A 14,241-nucleotide genomic window follows, 5' to 3' on the forward strand; every position below is an offset into this window, starting at 1 on the left:
CTCTAGTTCTAGTCTTCCCCATCAGTGGAAACATCCTCTCTGCATCCATCTTGTCAAGCCCCCTCATAATCTCATACGTTTCGATAAGATCACCTCTCATTCTTCTGAATTCCAATGAGTAGAGGCCCAACCTACTCAACCTTTCCTCATAAGTCAACCCTCTCATCCCTGGAATCAACCTAGTGAATCTTCTCTGAACTGCCTCCAAAGCAAGTATATCCTTTCGTAAATATGGAAACCAAAACTGCACGCAGTATTCCAGGTGTGGTTCACCAATACCTTATATAGCTGTAGCAAGACTTCCCTGCTTTTATACTCCATCCCCTTTGCAATAAAGGCAAAGATACCATTGGCTTTCCTGATCACTTGCTGTACCTGCATACTATCCTTTTGTGTTTCATGCACAAGTACCCCCAGGTCCCGCTGTACTGCAGAATTTTGCAATCTTTCTCCATTTAAAAATAATAACTTGCTCTTTGATTTTTTTTCTGCAAAAGTGCATGACATCACACTTTCCAACATTATACTCCATCTGCCAAATTTCTGCCCACTCACTTAGCCTGTCTATGTCCTTTTGCAGAGTTTTTGTGTCCTCCTCACACATTGCTTTTCCTCCCATCTTTGTATCATCAGCAAACTTGGCTATGTTACACTCAGTCCCTTCTTCCAAGTCGTTAATATAGATTGTAAATAATTGGGGTCCCAGCACTGATCCCTGTGGCACCTCACTAGTTACTGGTTGCCAACCAGAGAATGAACCATTTATGCTGACTCTCTGTTTTCTGTTAGTTAGCCAATCCTCTATCCATGCTAATATATTACCCCCAACCCCGTGAACTTTTATCTTGTGCAGTAACCTTTTATTTTAGAGCTATTGATAACCTCTACTATACACACAACCAGAAGTGCAGATGCCTTCTACATAACAACAACTTGCATTTATATAGCGTATTTAGTCTAGCAATATGTCTCAATGTGCTTAACAAGAGTGTTATCAAGTTTTAAAAATTGACAATGAGCCACAGAAGCAGATATCAAGACAGAGGACCAAAAGCTTGGATAAAGAGATAAGTTTTAAGGAGCATCTTAAAGGAGGAGAGAGAGGTAGCGAGGCAAAGAGCTCTAGGGAGGGAATTCCAGAGCTTAGGACCAATGACGGAGCGACTTAAATCGGGGTTGTGCAAGTTGCCAGAATTGGAGGAGCGCAGAGATCTCAAAGACTTGTAAGAGATTACAGAGATATGGAGGAGCGAGGCCATGAAGGGATTTGAAAATGAGGATGAGGATTTTAAAATTGAGGTGTTGTCAGACTAGGAGCCAGTGTAGCGCAGCATGCACAGGATTGATTGGTGAAAGAGACTTAATGTGAGTTAAGATATGGGCAGCAGAGTTTTGGATGAGCACAAGTTTATGTAGGGTGGACGATGGGAGGCTGGCCAGGAGTGCATTGGAATAATCAAGTTTAGGGGAAACAAAGGCATGACTGAGGGTTTCTGCAACAGGTGAGCTGAAAGATGTTGAAAGATGTTACTGATGTAGAAGTAGGCATTCTTAGTGATGGAGTGGATATGTGGTCGGAAGCTCAGCTTGGAGTCAAACACAACACCAATGTTGTGAATTGTCTGGTTCATTATTAAACACTAATAAAGAAATATAAGTATCTCTGGATAATAACTTGATTCTAATAACTACAATCGGAAGAATATCCTATATGTATTTTATAGGAAGGAAGAATGAGGAGAGGCAAATGGTACAATTTAAAAGGGGGTGCAGGAACAGAGAGACCTGGGCATTCACTTACACGATCTTTGAAGGTGGCAGGACAACTTGATAAGGCTAAGGGGCCTAGATAGATAGCTTTGGTTTCCATATTTACAAAAGGATATACTTGCTTTGGAGGCAGTTCACAGAAGGATTACTAGGTTGATTCCGGAGATGAGGGGATTGACTTATGAGAAAAGGTTGAGTAGGTTGGGCCTCTGCTCATTTGAATTCAGAAAATGAGAGGTGATCTTATCGAAACGTATAAGATTATGAGGGGGTTTGACAAGGTGGATGCAGAGAGGATGTTTCCACTGATGGGGGAGACTAGAACTAGAGGGCATGATCTTAGAATAAGGGGCCGCCCATTTAAAACTGAGATGAGGAGAAATTTCTTCTCTCAGAGGGTTGTAAATCTGTGGAATTCGCTTCCTCCGAGAGCTGTGGAAACTGGGACATTGAATAAATTTAAGTCAGAAATAGACAGTTTCTTAAATGATAAGGAGATTAGAGGTTATGGGGAGCAGGCAGGGAAGTGGAGCTGATCCATGATCAGATCAGCCATGATCTTATTGAATGGCGAAGCAAGCTTGAGGGGCCGTATGGCCTATTCCTGTTCCTATTTCTTGTGTTCTTATAGGAAGGACCTATTTCCCTTAGGAGAGAGGTCTATAACTAGGGGGCATATATTTAAAGTAATTGGTAGAAGGATTAGAGGGAAGTTGAGAAATGTTTTCACCTAGGGGGTGGTGGTGGTATGGAAATCATTGCCTGAAAGTGTGGTAGAGGCAGAAACCCTCATTGCATTTAAAAAGTACTTGGATATGCACTTGAAGTGCCGTAACCTGCAGGGCTACAGACCAAGAGCTGGATAACCTTTTCAGGTGGCACAGTCACGATGGGCCGAATGGACTCCTTCTGTGCCATATTTTTTTATGATTCTATGAAAACTTAGTAGCTTTATAAATAGAGGCATAGAGTACAAAAGGAAGGATGTTATGCTTCTGGACACTGGACTTTAGAAAGGAAGTCAAAGCGTTGGAGAGAGTGCAGAGCAAATTTATTAGAATTATACCAGGCATGAGAGACTTCAGTTATGCTGGAGACACTAGAGAAGCTGGGATTGTTCTCCTTAGAGCAGAGAAGGTTGATAGAGATATTCAAAATTATGAAGGATTTTGACAACGTAAATAAGGAGGAACTATTCTCACTGTCAGGAGGATCTGAAACAGCGGACATAAACTTACGATCATTGTCAAAAGAACCAGAGGGGGGGGGGGGGGGTGAGGAGATTTTGTTTTTACACAGAGTGTAGTTATGACCTGGAATGGACTGTCTGAAAGAGTGGTGGAACCAGATTCAATAGTAACTTTCAAAAAGGAAATGGATATATATTTGAAAAGAAAAAAATGCAGGGCCAGGGGGAAAGAACAGGGAATGGGAGTAATTGGGATAGTTCTTTCAACGAGCCGGCACGGGCACGATGAGCCGAGTGTCCTCCTTCTGAACAGTAAGATCCTGATTCTATAAAGTATGGTCATACTCATTTCCATGTCGTTGCAAATGTCATATCGAAGCTTTTATAAACATATATATATATATTTGGATGATTAATTTATCATTTGTGCTATCATATTCTCTCCCAAAACAGACACAACGACCAACAACTTAGGTAGAAAGCTCCACATTTAGCTGTCTTTGTGGCGTTATTATGTTTGGCGAGTTTCTATCAGACGTTGAAGATTTCAGCACCACGAACAGCTACCACGTTGGTACAGAGCCTTTTCGAAACAGGTTAACATGCAGCGGCTCCCCACCAGATCCTACCTTAGTATTTCCAATGTACGGGTCAACTGTTTTAAAAATAGTTAACCAACAATATGATATTGAACGTTTCCAAAGATCTAACCTTTCTGAAAGTATACCTGTGGATCACATTGTCATGTCATTGGCAATAAAACACATTGGTGAGTATGTTTATTTCTATTCCTGAGTTGCAGTCAGATATAGGTGACTGAATTAAAACTGATTGTATTAAATGCAACACTGGATTTTTGATGATCATCCTGTCATAGACAGAAAAAAAATCTTATACAAGACTTCTCCAATGAAGGTACTGGAGTTTGGTGTGTTTCTGACTTCACTTGGCGACAACGTGTGATAACTCATCCTTAATAGAAGTACTATAATCGCCTCCACTCGTTGATACGTGTTTGTGTTCCATGCATTGCAACGTTCCCTATTGCAGTACAGAGACGCACAGCCAGACATAGACACATTCTAGCTAAAGAGGGGCTATAAGGTAGAATTTGTAAAGCTGTGGCAATTTGGTGTTTTTGCTCACATTAAAAAAAGAATTTAAAATTGCCACACATGTAGCTATGTTTTGGGCACTAGCATATGGCGTGGGTGTTCTTCTAAACTCTACACAATCGGGAAATAATGCATTTTATATATATTCTTGTTTTTAGCATTGCCTTTGAGTTTTCAAAAGAGCAGTTTAGCTGTGTTTATCTGCAGTAAATAATGCAAAGTGTCATTATTCACACAGCAATGTATAAATCATTGTTTTTGTGTGGAACTTTATATTATGTTGTTTAAATATCATTTTGCAGTTTTATCGACTCGGATATGAATGTAAATGAAAGATGCTTTATTCATTAAAGAAGGTGTCTTGTGTCTTTGCCATTTTCCTTCAATGTACATCTAAACTATTCTGTAAAAGAAAATCATCAAAACACACCGATTGTTCATTGTAAATACCTCTTTCGGTGGCATTTAGCATATGTCAGCTGTGCGCTACTTGTCCTTTTAGAACATGGATTCCAGGTTGGTTCAAGTATTGCGTTTTACCAAGTTCTCCCGGACTGTTTATTGTCAGCTGTGTATTTTCTCAAATGATCCAAAGATAAACTCGACAATGTGCTCTTTAACATAATATTAACGGCAAACATATTTGCTGGTTTGCCTATTATATTGGAGGTAGTGTGTTCAGTTTTCGGCAAGTACTTCAGCGTGCTTTATATTCATGGCTTGCAAGTGCTTTTCCAGTTACTGTACAGGAAAGAGGCTTCAAAAATAGCATAGTGATAGTATAGCTTTACTCCTTTTTTTTAAAAAAAGCATATAGGAATGAATTTGAACCCTCAAACTCCACAATGAAGAATGTGACTGATGCGAATAGGAACACTTGTTTTTCAGATTGATGACACCTGTCTCACTGGTAGATTTGAAGAGCAGTGCACTCACTGCCATTCCTGTTTCACCATCTACACAGAGAGTGGACAGTCTAAAGGGTTTCTTTTAATTACAATGTAATTTTAATGCTGGGTCTTCTCTGTGGAAAGCTGTGGATGCTGATTCCGTGGGAGACCAAGCAGAGTGCGTGGGCGCAGAAAATAGGAAGCCAGAGCCAAAGCTTCTGTTATTTGCGTCACTGCAGGAGACGGGGCTGTTTGCCTGACAAATAGACAGAATTAATCCTCGCTTTATCAATATCTGTCTCCAGTTCGATAGCCAAATACAAGCGGGAAAAGGTGCTCCTGGTACAGACTGTTTTAAAGATAGGTATCTGCCCCGAAGAAGAGGAATTGCAAGTTAAACCATGGGAGACACAAATCAAAGCGCACCCATATTTAAATCCGTGCCAAATTACAAAAGACCGTTTTTGCCTGAACTGAACACAATGCAAATGTTTTGGCGCTGGGGATCTGCATTCTCTTGAAAGAATCGTCTTTTCTGATCACCCTCGAGCCTCTAAAGAGACTGTGAACGTGACGTCAATGGAAGAAGACTGACGCGGCCAAACGGGGGGGAAAACTCAACCATCTCCACACAACCAAAAGACAGTAGCTTTAATCACTGCCTCTTTTCTTGAGATTTCCAGCTCTAAATGGACTGCTCAAAAGGCAATTCTGCCCTTCCCTATGCTCCCAATTCCTTAGTTGCCAAAAAAATCCAGCTGTCAGAAAAAAAGCACACGCACAATGTTGCCTGGCGTGCTACAAAGCTGGGTTGTGTTATTTTGTTAAATGTTGTTTTCCAGAAGTACTTTACAGGAACATGCAATGCAGTGCATTTATACAGAAGTGTAATGTTCCACATAAATAAAAGGAACTGCTGCAGGCGGACCGATAAATATATATATATATATATTTTTTTAAACTACTAGCACACAAGCAACCCCCACCCCACACGCTCACAGCTCGAGAAATGTACAACAAGATCGAGAATGTAAAAAAAGGCGTTGGGTTTAAAATCTCTGCAATGATGTAACTAAAGCCGGTCAGATGCAAGTGGTGCAGAGAGATGGGGGGGGGGGGGGGATCTCAATGTTCACTTAATGGTTTGTACGTCACGTTCCAGCAAAATGCCTTTGTGAGTAGTTTTTTTTGAGACCACTTGCTAAAAATAGCAGCGGGATTTGATCGCACTCCAGAAATAGACGGAGGGATTCACTTGTATAAAAAGAGAGCGCGGGTGGAGGAGAACCTGAGTACGACTGCTATGTTTGCAACTCAATCAGGAAATTAATTATTAGAACACTTTTTTTTCCTGAACAGAGCAATCCTAGGCAACGGTAAGTAGCAGTTGCATGTAACAATCTTTCAAGTTTTACAATGCATTTAAAAAGGGATTGTTTTTTTTTTAACTTGAGGAGTAATGCTGCTCACAGCGTGTTCAAAAGTAGATTGCATGCATATGTCTTTTAGCGAATACACATCCTAGATGGTAGGCAGCAGGTAGATCAGGGATCACCCTAACGTTAAATTTCTGAATCAATAGCGGTTGGAACTCGCTCTCTGTCGGCGCTGTTGAGTCTTTTATTTTCAGCAAGTAAACTGAACAGACCAGATATGTACCATAGACAAGCCAGTATAAATGTGGCAGTGTGTTATTACACCCTAGCAGAGAACGGATTCTAAGAGGATTAGATGCATGGAGCGGTAAAAAGAGTAAAATATAATGTAAAACTGTAACACTGGCGTTTTTTTTTAATGGCTGAATTGTAAAGAATGGCTCTTTACCTTCAATGCAATTCTCAATATGCATTTTTCATTTCTACGACTCTTACGAATAATCTATTTTAGCACTCATTCTGAGCTGGAGTCACAAATGTTATCAGATGTAGGGTCATGTTGGTAGGTGTGTGTGTGTGTAAAAGTGTATGGGGGAAGGGCACCATGCTCAAAATGGTCACTGTTATAACAACTTTGTAAACAGTTTTTGTCTCTTCTGAAGTTATAATAATACTGGCAGCGAAGGTACATCATTTTCTTCCTAGCCTTTTGCAACATCCTGATGTTTTCTTTTCATGTGTCATATACCTCTTGAATGTCCATATCCGTTGTGAATGTGGCTTAACACTATGCTCGCTGTTACAAGTGTGTCTTTTTGTGTTCTTCCCGCCTGTATTTTGAACTCACTACCGGATGGTGATTTGTAGAATAGGAGGCTATAGGATGCTTTATTTAGCTCTCTTCTCCCACGTCATCCTTTTTTGGCCCCTTACTGCTCGTGCCACGGCATCACACTTCCCCCCTCACTTTGGTGTTCTTAGTCACATTCTGTTTAGATGAGTGGGTGGAATCACAATTTCAGTGATGTTGTTATGGGATGGCTGTATGCACTGCACTGTATAGTACTGTCTCTGCTCACACTCCACCTGACCCAGTGCCCTGTCTGGACAGTGGGGCTTCGAAGAGGACAGACTGAAATGCACTATTAATATACATTAGAGCACATATTGAGTGGGTACTGGTAGCATTAGCAAATTCAAAATTAAACAACTTTCCCTTTCACCCAGAGTGCATTCACTTTGCCAACAAATCGTCAAAATCTGTCTTTGCCAACACGACATTATGAAGGTATACAGAGGACAATGTACAGACGAAACACATATGTAAATTGATTGGGTTCAATATGCATAATAAATGATATGTGTTTAGACTGCATACATTTTGCAACAGATGGACGAGGATCTGATTGTCTACGTAGGCATCAAGCAAACACATTGAAATTCATTTATACACGCGGGATGCGCACTCTGCATAGGTGTAAACTTAAATTAAGATGAATAATGTTGCGTTTATATCTATGTAATTTTAGTGACAGTTTTGAGGTAGTCAGAATGCAATTAGACACACAGTGAAAGCTAACCGAGACAGTGAGATAGATGGAACATACAGATACAGAAGCATGCATCAATGAAGCATACATGTTAGTCACCATGCATACAAAGACGTACATACACGCTACCTAATAAAGAATCTGCATATGATCTGCATTCACAGACAACAGCATGTTCTGTAAATAAACTCATGCTGATTAACCTACACCAACACCCACCTTTTGTAACAGACCTGCCGCGTTTGCATGCCACCAGTGTGCAATACATAATAACCCAGCGCCACTGTTCAACAACCCGCTGTTGTAGGGGCTCTGTTGATGAGGTTTTCTGGGTGCTGTATAGACGTATTTACAAGCCGGCCATATAGAATTAAATGGACACGTGCAGGAACTGACAATCTCCATCTCACAGTATCGCGTTCCAAAGGTACCTTCCCAGTGCTTGGTTGCTTCTTGGCAAAACTCATAACCTCGCCTAAGGTTATTAGTGTATTCAATAATTCAGAGTGGCGGTGTCATTTCTCCACTCCGACCGTGGAACAGCATGGTTTCAAAGTCGTGACTGTTAAGTGAGTAATCTGCGTGGATGCGTCATGGCTCCAGTCACAGTTCACTCGGAACTGGGGAAAATCGTGACTTACTTGATACATCCCAAAATGAAAGGCTCCCAATCAAAACTTGGCAAATAAGACTGCTGTGCATCGGGGCGATCGGTTCGGGTTTCTTTTATTATCCTCCATAGGAAGAGAAGGTTGGTCCTAGAATACCTAATTACCAAGATCGTGACCCTCCCACACAGTATGATAACTTATATACTTTCTGTGGGTGAGAGGAATTTTAGTTTACAATTGCGACTGACACTTTAACATGCTAAATCCAAGACTGGAAGTGGAGGGAAGAGGTAAGTCGGATCAGAACTTTCAAAGGAATTGTTCTTGTGAGCATTAGTTTTTGAGGTGCAGATATTCGTGGTATTGGTGTAGCATGGTCAACCGTCATATTGTTGTTGTAACCTCGATAGTGAGCATTAGTTTTTGAGATGCAGTTATTAGTGGTATTGGTGTAATATGGTCAACCGTCATATTGTTGTGGTAATCTCGATAAGCGAGCTGTGATCCCGGTGTATGAGCTGTTTAATTAGTGTGTCTTTATAATCGCAGTAAAGGGTTTTGATGTTATACGTTCTTGGATATTTATATTAGTAAATATTATTATTCCATAACCAAATCAAGGGCAGCGTGCCGCAGTAAAGAGTTACTAAGAATGATGAAAACTTCACCTACTCTTCTGATAGGACCTGAGCCACATCGTTGTCATCCTACATCGTGCATAGTTCCAAGGTCCTGCTCGGGACTTTTCTCCTTGGTGTTTGGCGAGTCCTGAGCTAATGTTTACAAACAGTGACATCATTCAGTTTGCGGTTGGTCACCCCCTTCATACCATTCACGTCTAACGTGGCTCACCGTGGCGTTGTGGCTAGACGGCGTGTGTAGCAGGCGAGCCAGACAATCCTTGGCGCTGTGCGGGCTCGCCAATGGCTGGAGCTTTAAGTCTGTTGTGGAGATCTGTTTAATTGGGAGTGTGTCTTTTTGAAAGGGGGGCCCTGAAATGAGCTCTTTCGGGATTGGACGATGACGATTCAGTGGACACCAATGAGCTTGCGCGCCAGTCTCTATTTATTTACTGGTCAGGGTGCAAGTACCCTCTTTTACGCAGCGCCACCAGTCTGCAGTACAGACTCCACTTGGAACAGATCGTGATCCTCGCTAGGATTCAAGTCAATTTCTCCATCATCTCTCTCTCCATCTCTCTGTCTATCTCTATATCCCTCCCTCTAATCTATCTCTTTCTATCTCTCTCCCTTTCCCCACCTCTCTTTCTCGCTATGTATATGTGTGTGTGTTAAAAACATAAATAGCTCCTGCTCCATACATGAGTAGAATGTATGGGTGAGGCAATGCCTCGGAGGAGATGGGGAAAAGCCTGGATCTTGTCAGGATGGCGATGAATGGGGCTGGATCCAGACACGCCGTGGAGAGCGAAGGGGGGAACCCGAGTGGAGCTCCATCTGAAGACAGAGGGCGAGCTGCAAACATCCAGATCTTCGCCTCTCGACACCGTGGAATCTTTTTATTCCTCTTTTGCCGAAGCAGCCGGATTCTCCCCCCGCCCCCCCCCCCCCTCCTTCTCCAACCAGCACCACCGCCGCCCGCCGATTTGTCTTTCTCGAATCTTTTTGCGGTCTGGGCTTGCTGTATGTGACTCTGTAGCCGGGAAGCCCTTACCCCAAAAAGCATTCGCGGAGGACGCGTTCATCGAGGAAGCCCCAACAGACTGCAACTGGCAACTCGGACCACCGCCGCGCACGGCACAGCAGCCCCTCTTCCTCATCTCCTCGGCAGCTCCTTGCCCATTTCACCAGGAGACCATTGCATCGCCCCAACGTCTCTACCAACTGCACAAAATACCCTCCCAGGCCTCGTCCAACCTACCCCACAACTTTTCTCTTTTGCACCCCGGTCGGCCCCAATGTGACAGACACATACCACTGCTCAGCGAGCCCAGCCCATCGCCACAATAAATGAGAATGGACTTTTTCCACACACGGAAAAAAAACTTTTTGCCCGAACATCAATAAACAGTTCATTCACAGTCTGCCGCTGACGAGCTGTGTGCAAGAGCCGGACAAAATGGCTGTATAAAGCTCACACTCGCATCCTTACGATAAGCGTCCCACGGTAATCATTGTAGTTTTCCTTAGTATTTAATCAAGTTAAAGAAGGAATGTAAAATAAATAGGGAAATGCGGCCAAAGTTCCAAACTTTCCCAATAAATGGGCAAAGGAGGGCGTCCCAGTCAGTATACATGGATACATAGGCAGCGTGCGCGGCTGTGCCATGCTCTCCCGATCGTATTCCATTCGTATTTCTTTTAAAACTCCTTTATAACTGCAAAGTAACATATTATTGAGCTGCATCATTGCTTGCTGCAGCTAAACTGTTAAAATAAAGAGATATTTAAACACGGTTCAGGTGAAACGAGAGCAGAAATCATGCCCATTTCACAGTGCATGCGAGCTCAGGAGCTTTCAGACGGAGCTGTTAGATTACAGCAACAGTGGGAGACCGCTTGCATTTTGCAAATATGATATCTTAAAAGATCTATGCATGTAGATTGTACGTGTTGGTGCAGGAAACTTTTTTTGTCGGTCGAGTTTCATTTTAATTACTTGGGAAGTTGAATAAGAAAGTTAAATAACGTGAATATCTATCAGATTTCAGTGACCAATTCTGCCCTTTCAACTCATAAATGAACAGCATAACAAACAATATAATGCATCTATAACAAGGAACATAGCTTTGTCTATTACCAGTTTAAATGAGGTCTGGATAATACATAGTTTAATCCTGAAAATTAACATTGAATATACGGCTGGGAATCTCTTTCCAAAGTTCGACAACATTACTTGTAGGAGCTATAAAACATTGCTAGGTCTTTACTGAGTATCAAGATAGGAAGTTGTATACATAGGGACTAATAAATTGTGAGTTTGGATGAAAAAAATAATGCAAAATTATGTATGCAGGTTGTTTCCAAAATATAATAGAAGTTGTACAGTCAAGATGATTGCAAAAATAAACTGGTAACAAATCACTTCAATTTTGATATAGCCACAAACCTTAATTCACTTGAACTTTGGTGTGACACGTAACCCTCTTTAAGATCAGTCAGTGCCCCCTTTATAAAATAATAGAATCCTAGAAATTTACAGCATGGAAGGAGGCCATTTCAGCAAATCAATTCTGCATCGGCTGACAAAGAACTGTCCAGCCTAATCCCACTTTCCAGCTCTTGGTCCGTAGCTTTGTAGGTTACGGCACTTCAAGTGCATACCCAGGTACTTTTTTAATGTGGTGAGGGTTTCTGCCTCTACTACCCTTTCAGGCAGTGAGTTGCAGACCCCACCACCCTCTGGGTGAAGAAATTCCCCACAAATCCCCTCTAAACCTCCTATCAATCATTTTTACTCTATGCCCCCTGATTGTTGTTCTCTCTGCTAAGGGAAATAGGTCCTTCCTATCCATCCTATATAGGCCCCTCATAATTTTATACACCTCAATAAGGTTTCCCCTCACCCTCCTCTGTTCCAAAGAAAATAACCCCAGTCTATCCAATCTTACTAAACCTACTTATTAAATGGTCGCATTTTAGTTGCCCTTGGAGATTTCCCTAAAATCTTTCACCTTTTCTACAATAAAGATAACCATTGTCTGACTTCATATAATCTTAATCAACATAATCTTAATCAACATTAACAGACACATAAACATGTTCGCAGGGGCTACGATTTCTTTAAAAAATAAAGCTTTTCCTTTGTTGTTCAGAGAGATTGGTTTCATAAAATGGGACCACCTGATTAAAGCTATATCAACAAAATGACTTAAGTAATGCAGAAAAGAGAGCTTAGTATGAAAGAAAAGGCTTTGTTCTTTGTATCCATATCTGCAGCTTATTTGTCAACTTTCTCAATTAGCGTTTTGTGCAGCAATTATGAGGACGTGTTATCTAAGAAATTGTAGAACTATAGTGAGGATATATATTTGAATAAGCATTAGGAACTTTTTTATATCTTGAGAAGAGGAATGCATGTAAAAGAGACTTGCATTTTTATAGCACCTTTCACAACCTCAGGATATCCCAAAGCTGTTTGCATATAATGAGGTACTTTTGAAGTGGAGTCACTGTTGCAGAGTAGGAATTGCATGTACATACAATTAATCACAAGCATAGGTAAGAGTATATATACAGTATATCATGTGGAACATATCACACATACTTATTCAAAGAAACATATTTGCTTATTTCACTGAATATAATACTGATGTCCTTTCTAGTTAAATCCCCCATGTACTAGAACTAAAGGGACAGAACAATTCATTTTTTCACAACTATTGTGCTGTAGCTAAGTACTTATGTATTTATATTTATTGATGTAAGATTTACAAGTGGCACTCCAGGACCTGAGCGCACTCCAGTGCAGTACAGAGGGAATGCTGCACTTTTGCATGAGATGTTAAACCGAGGCCCCGTCTGCCCTCTAAGGTGGACATAAAAGATCCCATGGCACTATTTCGAAGAAGAGCAGGGAAGTTATCCCTCATGTCCTGGCCAATATTTATCCCTCAACCAACATCACTAAAGCTGATTATCTGGTCATTATCACATTGCTGTTTGTGGGAGCTTGCTGTGTCCCAATTTGCTGCCACATTTCCTATATTGCAACAGTAACTACACTTAAAAAAAACGTACTTCATTGGCTGTAAACTTTGGGATGTCCGGTGGTTGTGAAAGGTGCTATATAAATGCAAGTCTTTCTTTTAAGTGTTATATTTGAGAATTTTTGTATTTTTTACAGGTTTAGAGGATACAATTTTGTATTTTCACAATTTCACATGAGTTTATGATGTTACAATTCCATTATTTTCAACTTTCTAAACTATAGCACAAGCTATATGTCACATTTCACTTCCATTGTCTTTCATGTGAGTAAGGGCTTATAATTCAGAAGTGAAATGTCTGCCATGGAATCTGATGCCAAAACCTGGTCAGAAAAACTTCCAGCATATTGACGTAGTTGGTGGTGCCATGTTGCCAATTCTACATCCTGTACCCTCTAAAAATCCTCAGATTTTAGGCCTAGGATGCTTAAAATTGCACAGATATGACAATATGGCAGCCACACGTTCTAAAATGGACTATTGATTTCCACATTACACAAATTATCTTCTCATGGCCCAAGTTTATTTTCTAACTGCATGCATATATATTAAACATTAGTGTTTCTAAATTGCTGAAATAATACAATACCTGCAACGTGGTTGTCTTAACAATTCTTAATATTCAAGCTGATAGTATTTATAGAACCTACATTTTAGTGACACACCCAGATATTATTACAGTATTCAAAAGATATTTGATCTCATGACTTCATAGTCTATCAAAGTAATTTACATTAAATAATCTTATTTCAGTCGAATAAACTACCTAACCAGCATTATCTCCATTTTTAAGATCTAAAGGATATGATATTTACCATGATTCAGTCACATCACAGTCTTGTAAACAATAACTTTTAGCGTAGTGTTATCTCTGCATGCACCACAGGCTACCTAGCTAATATTCCATTTTATTATTTAACCTATCCTATACAAATAGTGCACATGTATTTTTAAAAGTTAGGATATCTGGAAACTACTTAAGAGTTGAAATGTGCTTTCTATTTAGATAAGTAAAATTGGGAAAAACTTGAAGTCGCTGTAATGTCATAGATAAGGTCATCTCTATTTTCT

This window comes from Pristiophorus japonicus, chromosome 14 (assembly GCF_044704955.1).
Source record: "Pristiophorus japonicus isolate sPriJap1 chromosome 14, sPriJap1.hap1, whole genome shotgun sequence".
NCBI classification, from domain to species: Eukaryota; Metazoa; Chordata; class Chondrichthyes; family Pristiophoridae; genus Pristiophorus; species Pristiophorus japonicus.